At 40.8% G+C, this 16,898-nt stretch overlaps 1 protein-coding gene across 1 annotated transcript in view; it reads left to right on the forward strand.

Annotated features, from left to right (window-relative positions):
* Positions 1 to 16,898, forward strand: part of ASIP (agouti signaling protein) — a 53,174-nt gene continuing 36,276 nt past the window's right edge. Inside the window, exon 1 of the mRNA XM_081949099.1 lies at positions 1 to 91. The gene's annotated coding sequence lies outside the window, so the exon portion shown is untranslated. The remainder of the gene's footprint in view (positions 92 to 16,898) is intronic.

Here is a 16,898-nt window from a genome sequence, read left to right on the forward strand (position 1 = left end):
TCTCACTTCTGCGCACGCGCAACAGCGACGGAGCTGGGTGGAATCCCGACCGCAGCATGTGCAGTTTTGAGGAATGGGGAATGTGAAGCTGGTGAGATCATGGGGGGAGGGGGGGAGGAGGCGGGCTCCGTTGAGCACGTCTCTTCCACAAAAGTGGCTCCAGTGATTGGTGGAGTGCCTGATCCTTTACAGTTACGCTCTTTACGCAAAGGCTGCGTAATTTTCCTCTTTCACAAAAGGCAGGAGACTAGGGTCGCTACGAAAGCGGGCGAGCCTCGCTTTTGTTCCGTCCCTTTTGGAGGGAAAAATGCGTGATTTCTAGCTGTGCTTTTAATACATCTACAGCTTTCTTATTATTATTAAAACTAAGTTTGAGTTCATACTTGGCACTGAGTGTTTTAAAAGTTTGAAATCCAATAGGAACGTTTGGCTACACTCCCTCCTTAAAGTAGTGAAATTCTCCTCTGAATAGGGCTGTCCCTCTGCTGATTATGTCTACATTGGTTTCTTTTTCTTTTTACTATATTTTTATTAAGATTTTAATCATGAAAACTAACAATTCTAATATTTAGAATAAAACAAAGCTAAAAGTGTAAAAAGAAAGGAAATAATATAAAGAAGTATCTTCTGATTTTCTTTACAGCAGTTAAAAGCATAAATTTATCTCTTAGTCTAAGTTTACAAGATAACTTCCATTTTTATATATTTTTTCAAACATCAAAACCATGGGTTATAATTTCATTTTTCTGTTTCATGTAAAAAATTTGTAGGAGGTTTCTTGTCAGTAGTGAACTTTCAATGTCTTTTTTTTCCTGATCAAATATGTCAATTTGGCCATTTTGACGACTCCCATCACTTTCACTGTACATTCCTCCGTTGTGGCTAATATTGAATCTTTTCCCCTTTGCACATATCTTGCTGCAGTTCTATATTTTTTTAAAAAAAGTTCCATCACTCTTGTTCCAACTGTTTATCGATCAGCCCAAAGGAAAACCTCAGATTTCAATTGTGTATTACTGTTTAAAATCTTCTGAATTAGTATATGTATTTGAATCCATTTTTTTATCTTTTTTGCACATCCATCATGCATGATAAAATGCCCCTTCTTGTTCATATTTCCAATACGCAGACCTAGGCCCATGATGGCGAACCCATGGCGAACCCATTGGTGGGTTGCCAATTTTCCTACTACCGGTTCAGGCGTACTCCCGCTCGCGGGTGGACGGAACCTCCCACCACTGCTACTACCAGTTTGCCCAATCCGGGCCAGCTGCTCTTCTGGTTTCTGACGCACACATGTGAGTGCCGGCCACCTGGTCTTCGGGTTTCTGGTGCTCTAGCGCATGCATACGCATTCTAGTTTGGACACGGTGCCAAAAAGGTCACTGCCGTAGGCTTTAAGGCCCACTATGATGGCCTTCCTACTTATCACGGTCTATCTTTGGGGCACTCTTCACTGGCAAAATGGGCAGCAAATAAATTTTATAGTTATGGGTCTGATGCTTGGAAAATTGTCATTTTCAGGCCAGTTGATTCGGCAGGTAATCTGTTGGACACTCCATAGCAGACTGATTTCCATGACCACGTTTTTTCTATTTCCATGTTTGTTTCTGGGCAAGTACTCGGTAACATATATTTTTTTTGTTTCCCACTTCAGTCTGTGGTTTCCAGATTATTGGAAGTTCTTCAATCTGAATAACAATATGATTTTTTAAATGTACATGCCACTTAATTCTCAGCAACTCTGAATGCTGATCAAATCTACATTGCGAGGTTTTCAAGGTAAACCACAGTTAGCTGGATGTAGCTTCTCCTTTAAATCAACCTCAACTCCTGGGACACATCCACAAATTTTTCTTAAACAGGTTTTGCTGTTTGCTGAGGCACTACTTGCTTTAGCCTTTCATTAAATACAGGCTTTCATTAAATACATTAAATGTCAGCCTTAGTACATGGCCTACATCAAGCTTGTTAAAACGTAGCTTAAAAAATGGCAGTGCATGCCCTATGGCAGAGGTGTCAACTCAAGACCCTGGGGCCGGATCCGGTCTGCGGGGTGGTTAGATCTAGCTCCAGGAGGCCACCCTGGAAATAGCGAAGGACTGGTCTGCAGTGCTTCTGCCAGCGAAAACAGGTTCCTGAGCTCCATTTTCAACTGCCACGCCCTCCTGCAATCTTCTGCCAGTGAAAACGGAGCTCGGGAGAGCCATGTGCAGCCATGTGCAGCCCGTTTTCATTGGCAGAGGGTTGCAGGATATAATGGCAGAGAACTCAGGTTATCACAGGCACCCCCGACTTGAGTGACAACAAGCTGGCTCCGACCACCCTGGCCAGAGCCCCCCCCCACCTCTCCCCCGCCGAGGTCAAACACTGCCCTGATGCAGTCCTCAATGAAATCTAGTTTGACACCCCTGCCCTACAGTAATAAATAGTAGAAAAATCACATGTAATTAATTATACTAAATGCCTTTCATTTCTAAATAAAATTCCAAACTGATGTGGGCTAAACCATCAAAAATGTTGTGGTCAGTACCCATCAATATACTAGTACAATATTGCATATTTTCCTCACTCCCTTTCTTCCCCTCTCAATACTTGATGCTGCCAGGAAAAACAGTACAGAAATTAAAAAAACAATTGCCTTTTAATGTAAATGATTATTATTTAGATGAACAGTTTGACACCATATGAGAACTTCATTCTTTAAACTGTAGTTCGCAAGTCACCTAGCTCCTAGTCTTGCACAATAACAGTGACAGGCGCACTTTTCACTTCTAGTTCTCGCACATGCTCTGTTTCATAAGGAAAAAGAGTGGCCACATTGTTCATAAAGGTAAAAGAAACAGAAAATTACTGAAGTGCCCAATAGATGTTGGGAAAATGCAGTCCTCAGCTGCATTAACATACAATCAAGATCAAGTGAGGTACTAATACCACTCTATAAAGCCCCAGTAAGACCATACCTAGAGTACTGCATCCAGTTTTGGTCACCACACTATAAAAAAGATGTTGAGATTCTGGAAAACATGCAGCGAAGAGCAACCAGGATGATTAGGGGATTGGAGACTAAAACATATGAAAAATGGTTACAGGAATTGGGCATGGCTAGTCTAGTGAAGAGAAGGACCAGGGGAGACGTGACAACAGTGCTCCAATATTTGAGAGACTCTGACAGAGAGGAAGGGGTCAAGCTATTTTCCAAGGCACCTGAAGGCCAGACAAGGAATAATGGATGGAAACTGATCAAGGAGAGATTCAACCTAGAAATAAGGAGAATTTTTCTGACAGTGAGAACAATCAACCAATGGAACAGCTTGCCTTCGGAACTTGTGGGAGCTTCATCACTGGAGGCTTTCAAAAAGAGATTGGACTGCCATTTGTCAGAAATGGTGTAGGGCAGAGGTGGGTTGCGCCCGGTTCAGCCAAACTGTTAGTGGAATTCAAGCCTGGCAGCGCCCCAGGTCTGCGACGCCCCCGAACTGGTTCCCTCACCACCACTGGGCCCCCCACTATTTTTGATTTTAGTAACTGCACATGCGCAGTTCACTATAAATTGTTCTGCGCATGCACAAAGAACAATTTACATTGAACAGTGCATGCGCAAGAGGGGTGCAAACTGGTAGTAAAACCAACAGCAACCCATCCCTGGTGTAGGGTCTCCTGTTTGGGTGGGGGGAGGGTTGGACTAGATGACCTACAATGTCTCTTCCAACTCTGTTAATTTGTAATGGCTGGCTGGGGAATTCTGGGAGTTGAAGTTCACAAGTCTTAAAGTTGACAAGCTAGGATATCCCTGCCGTAGGTGGATAAGGGCATATCACATAAATTAAAGCTTTTAATTATAGTATTGCCTGACCACCATAAACCAAACCAATTAGATCAAAATCATAATGCTGCCTGAATGTTTAAAATATTTGTGATACAGAGAGAGAAAGGGGTTGGATTTGGCTTTAAGGACTTGTTTACCAGTCTGTTTGAAGAAATTAGACTCATTAATTGATTCCATCTTTTTAGGGCTAGGTTTGCCCATTGTGCTAAATCAAAACCAAACCATCGACATTATCCCCTACATAAAATATGAACCCAGTCTTTAATATGAATAACTATATACATTTAGAAATTTCTCTGTGAAATGGAGCTAACAACTACAAAATCTTTATTTGCCAAACCAAATATCAGTCAATACAACTTTTGCGAACAAAATCTAATTCATTATTGCTTCCTTTATCTACTGGCTTGGGGTGCAAATCTTTCTGAAATTCCGTGAACATAAAGTTGAATGCAAATCTATTCTCCATAATCAATTATCCATATTTCAGTTCTCTTTTATTCTACTTAAAAATTACTTTAAGTAATCTCATGTTGTATCTGTATGCATGGACGAGGAATTCTGGGCGTTGAGGTCCACACATTTTAAAATTTCTAAGATTGGGAAACCCTGCACCAAAGATACCTTTTCCCTATTGCAGAATGCGGAAAATTATGGTCTGCTGAAAGTAACTGAACTACACCTCTCAGCTGTCTGGAACCTCTAGAAATTTACCATATTTTTCAGACTATCAGATGCACTGGAGTATAAGACACACCAAGATTTTGAAGAGGCAAATTTTAAAAAAAGTTTTTGCACTCTGCAGACCCCCAAAGCAGTCCTTTTTTCGCAAAAGGGCCCGGTTTTTGTCAAAAAAAATGGCATGCACAGCCTTTAGGAGGCTTATAGAGTGCTTCTGGGGACTGGGGGGCAAAAACAAGCAAAAAATGACCCACAGGAGCACTCTGGAAGCCTCCTAAAGTCTATGCATGGCCATTTTTGCAAAGTGGGCAGGGTTTCGGGAGGCCAAAAATGCTGTATTCAGTGTATAAGACACACCCAAATTTTCACACTCTTTTTGGGGGCGAGAAGGTGCGTCTTGTACTCTGAAAAATGCGGTATTTGTTTATGATGTATATAGCTACCCATCTAGACAGCTTACAAAGGTTAAAACAGAGAAAATTCACACGTAATACATATTGGTAGGTGAGCAACATCTGAGCAGCCACTGGTGCTGCAGGGAGATGTTTATCATCTGTTCTGTGTACATACTTGTGGAATTGTACTAGTTTTATACCAATAGCAAAGGACTTGCTGAGTAGCTGAGATTGTGCAATTATTGAAAGTAGAATTGCCCCATTTGGGAATAAGGCATTTTGTAACAATAAAAACTTAATGTCAACTGTAGATGAAAAATGTGTATTCTCAGCAAAACAAATCTATTTGGAGGATAATTATTCAGAAATGTGCTTGGAAAACTGTAAGTTTTCTGCGAAACTCTCACCATTGTACTTCTGAACATTTTGGTTGCTTGCTCCCGAATCATTTGATGGAATATTAAAAACTGTTGGAATGCCAATGGAAGAATCTTTTATGTGTGGTGTGTCTTTGTGCATATGCATCTTCTGCAATTTGCTGCCATCCAGATTTTCTATTATTTTACAATTATATTTTATATTGATTATACTAAAACTATATGGTATTTATTAGTAAACCAGCAACTACTGATAAATTTAATCTATAAGGTATTAGGGGAAGGGGATTTATTAATTTACGTGGGTTTTTTAAAATCTTTTTCTTTTTTCTTTGTTTCCATTATTTTCCATTATTTTTCTTTACATTTAAGAATTGTATTCTGGTCAATATTTCACATGGGGGGGGGATTACAATCTTCATGTGCTATGGAATCAATCCAAGCAGTTTATTGCTTTTAATAGGACTGCTTCCATTATGGCCATGTCTCAGTTCAGCCCATCCTTAGTAGATTATTGTGTGTGGGAAGCCCCCACCCCCTAAGAGAATGAAATATTTTGAGAAATATTAAAAAGGCAGGATAAAATATTTCCCCTAAAGGAGAAGTAAAAAAAATCTTAAGGGAGACAGAAATCAGCCCCAGTTCCCCTGCCCCAAGCAGAAACTGAGGAGGCATCTTTTGGAAATGCAGATTTAGTAATCCATTCAGAAAAATTGGATCAAAAGAGAAATTCAGATAAGCCACAAACAAAAGACTGACAAAATTAGCTCAGGCAAACATATCCTCTTTTGCCTGTAGAGCCAGCTATGACCCCTACATGACCCCATAGGAATCTGACAACAGCCAATAGAATATTAAAGGACATGTTCTTGCAAAGGAACAGGAAGCTCAAATACAAAGCTCAGAGGATGTATAAAAAACTCACCCACTCTCAACTCCATTTTGTCAGTTGCCCAGAATCACATGTGTTTGGTGATTCTGCTTCATCAACAAACCTCTCTATCCAATCAGCCTCCATGTTGTTTCCAGCATCTTTCTCCCAGCTTGGAACTGAACCAGATGGATATTTCTTTCAATACGTGGATGTCTATATAGTTTGCACTTTACATCTCCAATCTACTCTTTATAATGATTATTAATTTATACTATTATTAAATATTATCATATTGCTTACTATAACATGCAGAATGGTGGATGTGTTATTGCAATGCAAGCCCCGCCCCTTTTGTATATGCACTGATGTCATATGCATGTTCAAAGGGATGAGGCTTCCAAAACAAGACTATATTTGCCATTTTGTCCCTATTCAGTCTCTCCCCCTCCAGTGTCTCATACACAAACACCCACGCGTGCACGCAGACACACACACACACACACACACACACACACACAGGCTGTAGACATTGCTGCTTCTCATACTAATGTTTGGCTTCTTCATTGGCAGCTTTATAACACCATACATTTTTAGCTCTTGCTGAAGATGCTACTAATATGCTACGAGGTAACCCCAGATGTACATTTATAAGGAAAATGCTAAAAAAGTTATTAATATTAATAAATAAAACCTTACTGAAACCATTTTGAACAGCTTTAAATTCCGGGGTTGGGTGGGGGAGGCAACAGTTTATTCCTTCTGGGAAAAGATTCCATATTTAGGGAGAGGGAGGTGATCCTTGTTAGTATTACCAGATGTTTAGCACATATGACAAAACTGGAATATGACATTCTGGAAACCCACATCAGCTTTGGATAAAGTCTGCAACAACAATATTTTCCACCAATGGTTTTAATTTCTCTGACATACAACTATCCACTTGTTTTTATTTGTGGTGGTCCTCCAGAGGTATTGTGAAAATCAACAGTCCCTAGGGCACGGATTTAACAAATGAGCTCTCGAATTCTTTCAGCTTGTTTAGTGCAGTGCTTCCCAACATGGGGCCCGTGCCCCACAGGAGGAAATTTTGATTTTTAAGGGGGGGCAATTCAAAAATGAGCTTTAACTGAATTTTTGAAAGCCCTCTTATTGTTCTTATGTAGTTGTGATGAAACAGCTGTGTTTAATTTACCTATTGTTGTCTTTGTCAAAGTGCATTTCCTAGGGCCTGGTCTGAAAAGAATGTTCCAGCAGGGGGCTGGGGGGAGCAACTGCCAGGCAATCAGATGTGTTCCCACTAAGGATAATGGGACTGGCAGAGTCTCTTTTTCTGTGGGCTTTGCTGCTGGGTAGTTGCAGGGAGAGCTGCTCTGTGGGGAGACAGAGTGGATGGTTGCTGGGAAAAGCTCAACAGTGAAGATACAGAACCAGGACCCAAGTTTAATTAAGAAATTCTTAGATTTACAGTTATTTTTAGTCTCTGTTTTCCCAGGCGGTGTTTTACAAGACTTTCTGTCTCAGAGCAATCTGGGGCTGGACCACACACATGTAGGCCTTGCCAGGCCTGTGTGATTCACCTCCATTTTCTGAATTGCCAAAGCATTTCCACACTAAGGTGCAGGTTCAAACCGGGTGGGTGAGTAGGGGGTCATAGGTTACAACCCCCCCTTTTGTTCATGACAATCTTATTATTCATAAATTAAGCTAAGAATGTTTTTTTTTAATTTCCCTCTTTTAATAGGAATTTTATTTGCTGTTTTTTCATATCTTTTCATACTATTATTTTTTGAGTTCCTCAGTCTTTCTATTGTCTTTCATTCTTTTATTTTTCTCTTTCATGAATGCCATGTTCTTTGGAACCTTGTTTAAACCAAGTTAATGGCCTTGTAGGCTTCCTCCACGTGAGTTCACTTTTTGAATAGTAAGAATTATATGTCACAGGTTATCAGGATTTTAGAGATGCTTAGGTGGGGCATGGCCAAAAAAACAGTAGATTGGGAACCACTGTGGAGAAAAATATTTGTTTGGAAAAAAAGTACAGCAATTTGCCAGAAGTCACAAGAACTCCAGATGATTCCCAAAGATATCTCTCATTTGTCTCCATTACTGTCCTTAGATTTGAGTTTCTTTCTCTTTTTCTTTCTTTCTTTCTTTCCTTCCTTCTTTCTTTCTTTCCTTTCTTTTTTCCCTTTTCTCTTTTTTTGGTGGGGGAAAAGAATAAAAAAATTATTTGTAAATAAAAGGTTAACTTGAAGCAAGTTCCATGAAGAATTTCATGAAGAATTCAAATGACACCATAATTCTTTAGTAATTAATCTATTTTTTTATATTTTATATCTGCTTTTCATTTTTTTTTCCTTTTTGTTTTTCAATTGATTAATGAAAGGGATCCAAACCAAAAAAGAAAAAAAATATTGAGAGTTTGAAAAACAAGTCCTAAATACAGTAATGGTATATAGAAAAACTAATTCTAATCCTCATTCCCACAACCCTAATGTTGTCAGTTTAATCAATGGTAGTTAGCAAAAATGTGCATCTCTTTACCAAACAGACAAAATACATCCTGAAACTATTTTTAATCATTTAATCTTTTGGGGAGAAAATGTTCCAGTTTGTATTATATTATACTGTACTATACAAACTTTAAAAATGTTTAGTTTGCTTAAATTCAGTATGAATAGCCTGGCTTTTTTTCCTTCCACCACCAGCAAATAATCACAATCCTACGATTTCAGATACTTACTTATAATCCTTTCCAAGTGAAATAGTATCTCCAATACAAGCACAGTCATTATTATATGTTCTTATATATTTGTGAAAGTATTCAGACATTTAGAATCAGTGGTATCTGGTAAAACTTAAAGAATTTTACTATTTATAGCTAAGCATGGTATAAACATGTCCTATGAATCTTTTTTTCTGCCCAGTCTCTGTGAAGTAGCTTCCATCTTATCCACAGCTCATGAGCAAGTTTACGTTAACCTTAGCTAGATCTGTGTTCAAGAAGAATTCTCTTCTTGAAAATTCCACTGTGTGCTGCAATATCTGTAAAGTTCTGTTCCCTTCACTGTCCATTCTATTGGCAGGAAAGGTAGATTACCTCAAATAAGTGAATTCAATCTGGCACTTATTGGCCATTTGAGGCTGATTCAACCATGTGTTGAGCCATATTCTCCTACAGTTCCAGACCAAGGGAGGAGCTTACAGTCAGCATTTTTATGCTTTCCGTTTTTACTGCTGCTTCTAGTCCTCCTGAACTCGGGCTTTATGCAATGCTGTATTTGCACAAAACACTCTCTTGATTCCAAAGCTAGGGGAAATCAATATATGTATGCATTGGACATCCATGGGATTGTGCCAGTGGTGGGTTTCTGCCAATTCGCACCGGCTCGGGAGAACCGGATGGTAAAAGTTACCGATCTGGTGAGAGGAGGTTCGACCGGTGGACCCGGAAGTAACTTCCGGAACGCCTCCCCCGGCCCTGTCGCTTGCTCGCTCCCCCCCCCGCCCGCCCATCCGCACTATCCTAGCCTAATTCGGTGTCAAGTCCAATACCTGGGAGTGGAGGTGGTGAACTGAGAAGCATGGAGAGGTCCAGCGGCACAATCCACCAGACAGCAGGGGCAAGCTCAGGAGTTTTCTCCTGGATTCCCCTCTGTCCTCCGATCTCCCAAAGTTCTTTCCCCAACGTGTGATAGCTTTATACTGGATTCCCCTCTGTCTTGCCTCCTCCGATCTCCCAAAGTTCTTTCCCCAGCATGTGATAGCTTTCTACTGGATTCCTCTCTGTCCTGCCTTCTCCAATCTTCTTAATTTTGGCCCTTAATCCTCCAGTTGTCTATTTTTGGGAGGTTTTCCAATATCTTCCCCCCCCCCCCTCTTCATAGGAGTCCCAAAAAATTTGCCACATGGCTTGGGGGGGGGTGTCATGTGACTGAGTGTGCATGAGTGATGTCAAGTTGGCCATACCCGCCTGGTCACATGACTGCCAAGCCACACCCACAAAATAGGCCACACCCACAGAATGGGTTCTAAAAAAAATTGAAACCCACCACTGGATTGTGCATATGCTTGTGTGACTTAGCTTCCTTTATGATTCCCACTTTATGACATGTGAGAAAGGATTAAAAACACCCAAAGATGTCAAGCTTCATATGTCACCTCTATCCAATTCCTGAATCACTATTACGATGTGATATTATGATTGTGACCCTGAGTAGGCAGCCTGAATTATTAGCGCCATACTGCACAGTTCTTTTACTCTAGTCTAGGTGGAGTTCTGGCTTTAATCCAGAAAAAATGCTGTTATGTGTTCAGTTTGATTTTGATCACATGATCCAAGTGGCACACAGAACAAGGATTACAAAGCAAAAGAAATTTCTAAAATATTTTACCACCTGTAAGTCAGAATTGGTTCATATTTCACCCACAGTATTAAGATGAAAGAAAAGAAACATCGGAGTGATAACATAGACATTTTATTTCAAAACTTTCTTTTCTTTTCAAAACTGGATTCTGTTTTTCCTTTTCTCTACACAATGGGGCAGATCTTAGGAATCATGGATTTCAGCCACCTTGTGTAATTGTCAAACTATCTAGAAAAAACTCAGTTTTTAAGAAGTCAAAAATTTTGGAATGCCTTTTCCAACCTGCTTAATAGCATTTCTACTACCTGCCCAACTAGTTGCTTTACAGACAAGCATGGGAATAATTTTTCTAGATTTCTCCCCCCCCCCCCCCAACCTCTACATACATAAAGAAGATTCTAATTGTTAAACTTCAGTTTTCTTTGGTTGGCTTCTCCCCTCATAGTAAATTTTATTATTCTCTGATTTCAAGTATTTATCTTACTATTAGTGAACATATGGACTGATGCTGACACTCTTTACAAAATGTATTAGCAACATTTCTTTGAATTACAAAGAATGAACATTGTGTTGCAGAATACAATGGAATATGGAGATTCTCAGAATTATACAGAATTATATTAAAGCAATTATGGCTTTTTCTTTCAGATAATCCCAATGACATGCCAATATTTGTTTACTACCACTTATAATGTATCTAGTAATCTCTTCATCACCCCAACCATTTTAAGGATTAGTATATTGGATTCAGGATTATTTCATGTTTGGTCACTTCTTTTTTGTTGTTGGGAAGTCGTGTCCAACCCATTGCGACCCCATGGACAACGTTCCTCCAGGCCTTCCTGTCCTCTACCATCTTCTGGAGTCCATTCAAGATCACGCCTACTGCTTCAGTGAGTCTAAGAATACATAAAATGATTGTAGCCTCCTTGTTGCCCATATAACTAGATATTTCATGCAAGATAGGCTGGACAGCACCAGATCAAACAGAGTGGCACACTTAGAAATTTTTGCTAAAAAACAGATGCCAGAAGAGGGTGAGTAAGGATAGGACATTTGGTCAAAAGTTGACTTGCCCACTAATACCCAGACTGCTGTATGACCCTGCTTCATCATTGGCTACCAAAAACTCCTAGCTAGAAGGAGATAAAGAGAATGGGGGGGGGGGGGGCAGGCAAATTAGCACTGCCAATTGACAAGTTAGTAATTTGTTTCAGTGCCAGAGGTGAGACTCATGAGCAAAATCTAGCTTGTTGGCTATTAAGCTTGCCTATTAGATGTCCTTCCCAGGACAAACTGACCAAAAATAGGAGGCAAGACAGAGATGCTAATCTCTGCCTACCTAATCCCTCTAATATCACTGGGCCAAAGAGTTTGCCTGCCAGCTTGCCTTGTTAAGACTGCCTCTAAAGAATGCTCTGCTGATGAGGAAAAGATGATGTGTCTTCCAGACCAGAAACCATAAAGACTGGGGAGTCTTGTTAGGAAAAAGCTGGAGATGAGCACTTTTCTAGAAGCAGAAACAACTAGAGAGAAGGAGTTGCTAAAGCTCACATCCCTGTCCAAAAAGCCAAGAGAATTAAGACTACTTAAGCTACCAGAGCTGAGACACACTGAGCAGAAGAGCCAAATTGCTAGCAAGAGCAGGACTGTCTAGCTCATTGATCATCTTCCCACATCTGGGAAGATGCCTAACTTAGCAGACTTACTCTTTACTTTCATGACCGATTGCATCTAAAATCCTTGCTCTATACTTTGTGATACTTCTCTATGGTTCCTGAACTTTGGATCATTCTCTGCTTCTTCACTCTGAACTTGATGACTGATCAGAGAGATAGCTCAACCACAGTACAGAACATGTAAGTTGTTTACCTTCTTCAAACTCCTTGTATTTCTTCTAGAGGGCCATCTGTCTTCCAAAGGAATGTGGCAGCTTTAAAAGAGGACACCTTCTCCAGGTGATGCAAGTAGTGAAGGACTTTGGCACAATCCACTTGCTTCTCTGCCAACATGTATTTTAGGTGAACCAGTTGGCCAGAAATCTTTGACTGACAGTGCCAAAAGGAGGTGGCTGGGTGGTGCGTTGTTTAGCCTCCCAGTAGATGATACAATAAATCTCATGCATTTCCTCTGCACTAATGCAATGTAATGCACTCATTGCATTACAGTGTGGTATGCTGGCTTGACAGCCATGGATAGAAAGACATTTCAGAGTGTGGTGAGCACAGCACAAAACATTATGGGCTGTCCCTGATACCACTAGACTATATCGCTATGACTCGCTGCCTTAGAAGAGTGAGGAAAATCCTCAGGGACGACTCACACCCTGGTCAGCCTTTCTTTTATTCTCCTACCATCTGGAGGGAGGTATAGAAGCATAGGCAGCAGCACAAGCAGACTGAAGAACAGTTTTTATCCGTGGGCTGTCAGACAGACAGAATGAAAAATAACTCTACACCAACATAGTATGACTGACTTGCAAGGCCGGTGTAACGTGAATAAGTTCACATGGTGCAATAGGACTGGGTGTTTGTTAGTAGGATTCACTGGGCTAGGGATTTTTTGTCTTTCACTGTGGGTTGTATTGTGTTGGGGAGGGGGAGTGCACAAAGGGTGGCTCAGCCAGTCTCATTGTAAACATGCTGTATTTTGACAATAAAGGTTTGAATTGAAATTGAATTGACTAAACATCTTTCAGACTGCTCATAGCAAGTCACCCAGTTGCTGTGAATCTAAGGTGGGACTACAACTCAGTCTCCTGAGTTCTAGCATAGTTCCTTAACCATTACACCAAACTGCCTCTGCCTAAGTCATAAAAATCGATTAAACTCTTTTTGTGCATTTTAAAAGCAAAATGGTTTTAACTTGAAATATATGAGTGTCTATGTTCCGGCATAACTCTGGAATGCCTTGAGCAATTTCAACCAAACTTGGTACACGGATTACTTACTCTCTGGAAACAAATACTGTGACACCCCTCAAACCCCTCGGGGTGGGTGTTCTGTTACAATACAGCCTGTTGTGCCTTAAAATGGCTTCTACTGTACAATGGAGTTGCCATGGTAACAGTTTCACAGTACTCCACAAGGGGGCTCCCTCTGGTAAGGGGGAAAATCCAACATTGGAAATTACGTTTGGTCCAGACATTTTCCCCCTATAAATAAATACTCGGGCAACGCCGAGTTATCACCTAGTTACCTATATAAACCCATCCTAATAACTTAATAAAATAAACCCATCCTAACTTAATAAAATAAATTCATTAATTTTACAATCTCAATGAATCAATACAACTGAAATTACATTATATGGTTTCTCTAGACCAGTGATGGCGAACCTATGGCATGCGTGCCACAGGTGGCACATGGAGCCATTTGTCAGGGCACGCGAGGTGCTGCCCTGTCAGCTGGCCAGTGCGCATGTGCGTGCTGGCCAGCTGAGTTCACCCTTTTTTAAAGCCATTTTTCACCCTCCCCAGGCTCCAGAGCCTTTATAGGACCCTGGGGAGGACGAAAAGAGCCTCCCCCCCCCAAGGCCCTCCAGAGGCTTCATGAGCTTCCTTGAAGCCTCTGGAGCGCAAAAAACTGGCCCTACGGGCAAAGAAGTTCGGGAACGGACTTCCGGTTTTCTCGGAGGTTCATTTTGACTGCTCCGGAGGCTTCAGGGAAGCATCCTGAAGGTCCCTCAAGCCTTCGGAGCGCTCAAAACAACCCTCCAAGCAACCCAGAAGTCACTTCCAGTTTGCTCGGAGGTTCGTTTTGACTGCTCCGGAGGCTTCAGGGAAGCGTCCTGAAGGTCCCTCAAGCCTCCGGAGGACTTCGGGAGGGCGGGGGAGGCTGTTTTTGCCCTCCCCAGGCTCCTATAAAGCCTCTGGAGCCTGGGGAGGGCAAAAAAAGCATGGAAAAAATGGGGGGTTGCATCTGTAGTGCGCACATGCGCACTGGGGGGTCGCACATTGCATTATGGGTGTGGCACACCCGCACACTACCCCCTGCGCTCCCCCCACATATGGCACACGAGCCAAAAAAGGTTCGCCATCGCTGCTCTAGACCATGGGTATCAAACTTGCCGCATCACATTGCCGTCATGTGATGTTTCACAACATTTTTCCCATTCGTGGAGCTGGGCGTGGTCTGCACGTGACACATCTGGGCCTGTGGGCCACCAGTTTGACACCCCTGCTCTAGACTGATAATGTTTTGGGCTATTTTGTACTTTTCAAAAATACATAAACATTTCCAAGATTTTTCAGAGATGGCCAATTATAAATCACTTTCTACTTTCATAGTTGGATATACTGATTAAGAAAATGGTGGATTCTCAAGTGGACTCACCCTAGAGATAAGGAATTATTTTGTATTTATTTCAAGTTATTTTACTAGCAGGCTGAGGGTTAAAGTCTCTCAATTTTCAAGATGAATCATGTTTGTCTGGGATCTGACAAAATATGATTCTGGTTTCTCCCTTTTTGACTTTGCAGCAGCTTCCAGTGCAACCAACATGGCTTCCTTCTGGGGAAAAAACTTGAAACAATGGGAATAGGAAGCATTACCAAGTATTAGGTGGTGTCACTTACAAATAGTTGTTCCTCAAAATGAAAGTATGACATGGTGTCCTTCAGGTTTCTATTCTGTCTCCAGAAATTTTTATCATATACGTGAAAGTATTAGGGATGATCATCATTAACAAAAAGAATAAGCAAGAATTTAGTGGGAGATAATCTAAGGCAGGGGTGTCCAAACTTGGCAACTTTAAGACTTGTGGACTTCAACTCCCAGAATTCCCCAGCCAGCAGAGCTTGGACACCCCTGATCTAAGGAAAGGGAAGAAACGTAAGAAAGAGGAGGAGGAAGAGGAAAGGAAGTGGGGATTGCTGACTGTTGCTGCTGGCTTTTTCTTGACTGCTGATGATAATCACCTGTTGTGATCCTGATTGCCCACTGGTTATCTCTGTAGTATTGCTTGCTACCTATTTTATGGCCACATAAATAAGCCAGTTCCCAGAAAGCTAGCATGCAAGAGTTTGGCTAGGGAACTTGCCAAAGCTAATAGCAAAGACACTTTCTCTTTGGATGTTCATCAGAGGGGGATGAATAACACAGATCTTGTGAACTACTGGAGATATATCATGTTTATTTTCCTTCTGAAGACAATAAGAAGTATACATGCTGCAAATGCAAGCCAAATGTTCTCCAGGAAGAGATGAAGAACCATTAGCAAAATTGCTAGTATCATGCTGATATTGATGCTGAGCCTTTAGATAAAAAAAAAAAGATCTCAGGGACCAAGGAAGAAGGCTCTGCAAAAAGAAGAAATTCAGAGGAGGAGACAACATACAGTGAGAAAAGACTCCGTACAGAGAAAAGCAGCAATATTCAGACCAGACAATCTACCAAAAGAAGTATGCTGCCTTCTCAGGTCAAATATGCAGAATATGATGAAAGTTTTCCCAGGCTGTTTTACTTACTGATTGTTACTCTACAAATGTGTTAGATCGGGTGAATGGATGAGACAGACTCAGGCTTCAGTGACAAACAACAGCTCTTTATTAGACAACTACAAATCCAGCAACGGCCTGTTTGACAGCTAGCCCTTTTATAGGGAGCTGTCAAACAACTTGGCCAATCAGCTTGGAGCATTTTCCCACCGGATCGGAGGAGGGGAGCCTACCATTTGGTTGTCAGTGTGTAACCAAATGGGAATAAATAACACAATCAGAATCAGTGCAGAACACCATGTAGTGCAATCACTATTTATCAGCCCAACCTATTTCACAATGATGTTGTTGTTGTGAAGAAAATAGGAGCAGGAAGGTGTAGTATGCATGTCCATTACTTTAAGTTATTTATAAAGTAATAAAGGTGGGATAAACATTTAATCAATAAAATAAACTATAAAGCACTGAGTAGGAGGATGAAGAAGCAATGGGTATAGGTCTTTTCTCCTTCCTGTTGAAAAATATGGCTAAAAATGAAAAATGAATACTTAAAAAAGCTACCGTAACAGGAATGGTTTGGAATGTTTCATAATGGGGCACATTTACAACTGAGAGCACTCCTGGCAAGAGTGGTTTCACTTCACAAGAAGTGGAAGGAAAGCATTTGCAATCCTAATCTGGAAGCCTTAAAACTGAATAATGTGAACATAAGAAACAATTGCTTAGAAAATAGTGCAATGCTAAGTTCTCAGAGAGATGTGCTGGATGTTGTTAGTCTGAGCCGAAAATCAATTTTGTCAAGCACAAATCTAAGAATTTCCTTATCAAGATTTAATAGGATAAAAGTAGTAGTCATTCAAGAATATCAACAAGTAACCTTTTCTCAATTTACAACTAATCTATTTATTTTTATTTATTTCTTAGATTTTTAGACCGCC

Source organism: Natrix helvetica (assembly GCF_964273705.1).
Source record: "Natrix helvetica genome assembly, chromosome: 3".
Lineage (NCBI taxonomy): Eukaryota > Metazoa > Chordata > Lepidosauria > Squamata > Natricidae > Natrix > Natrix helvetica.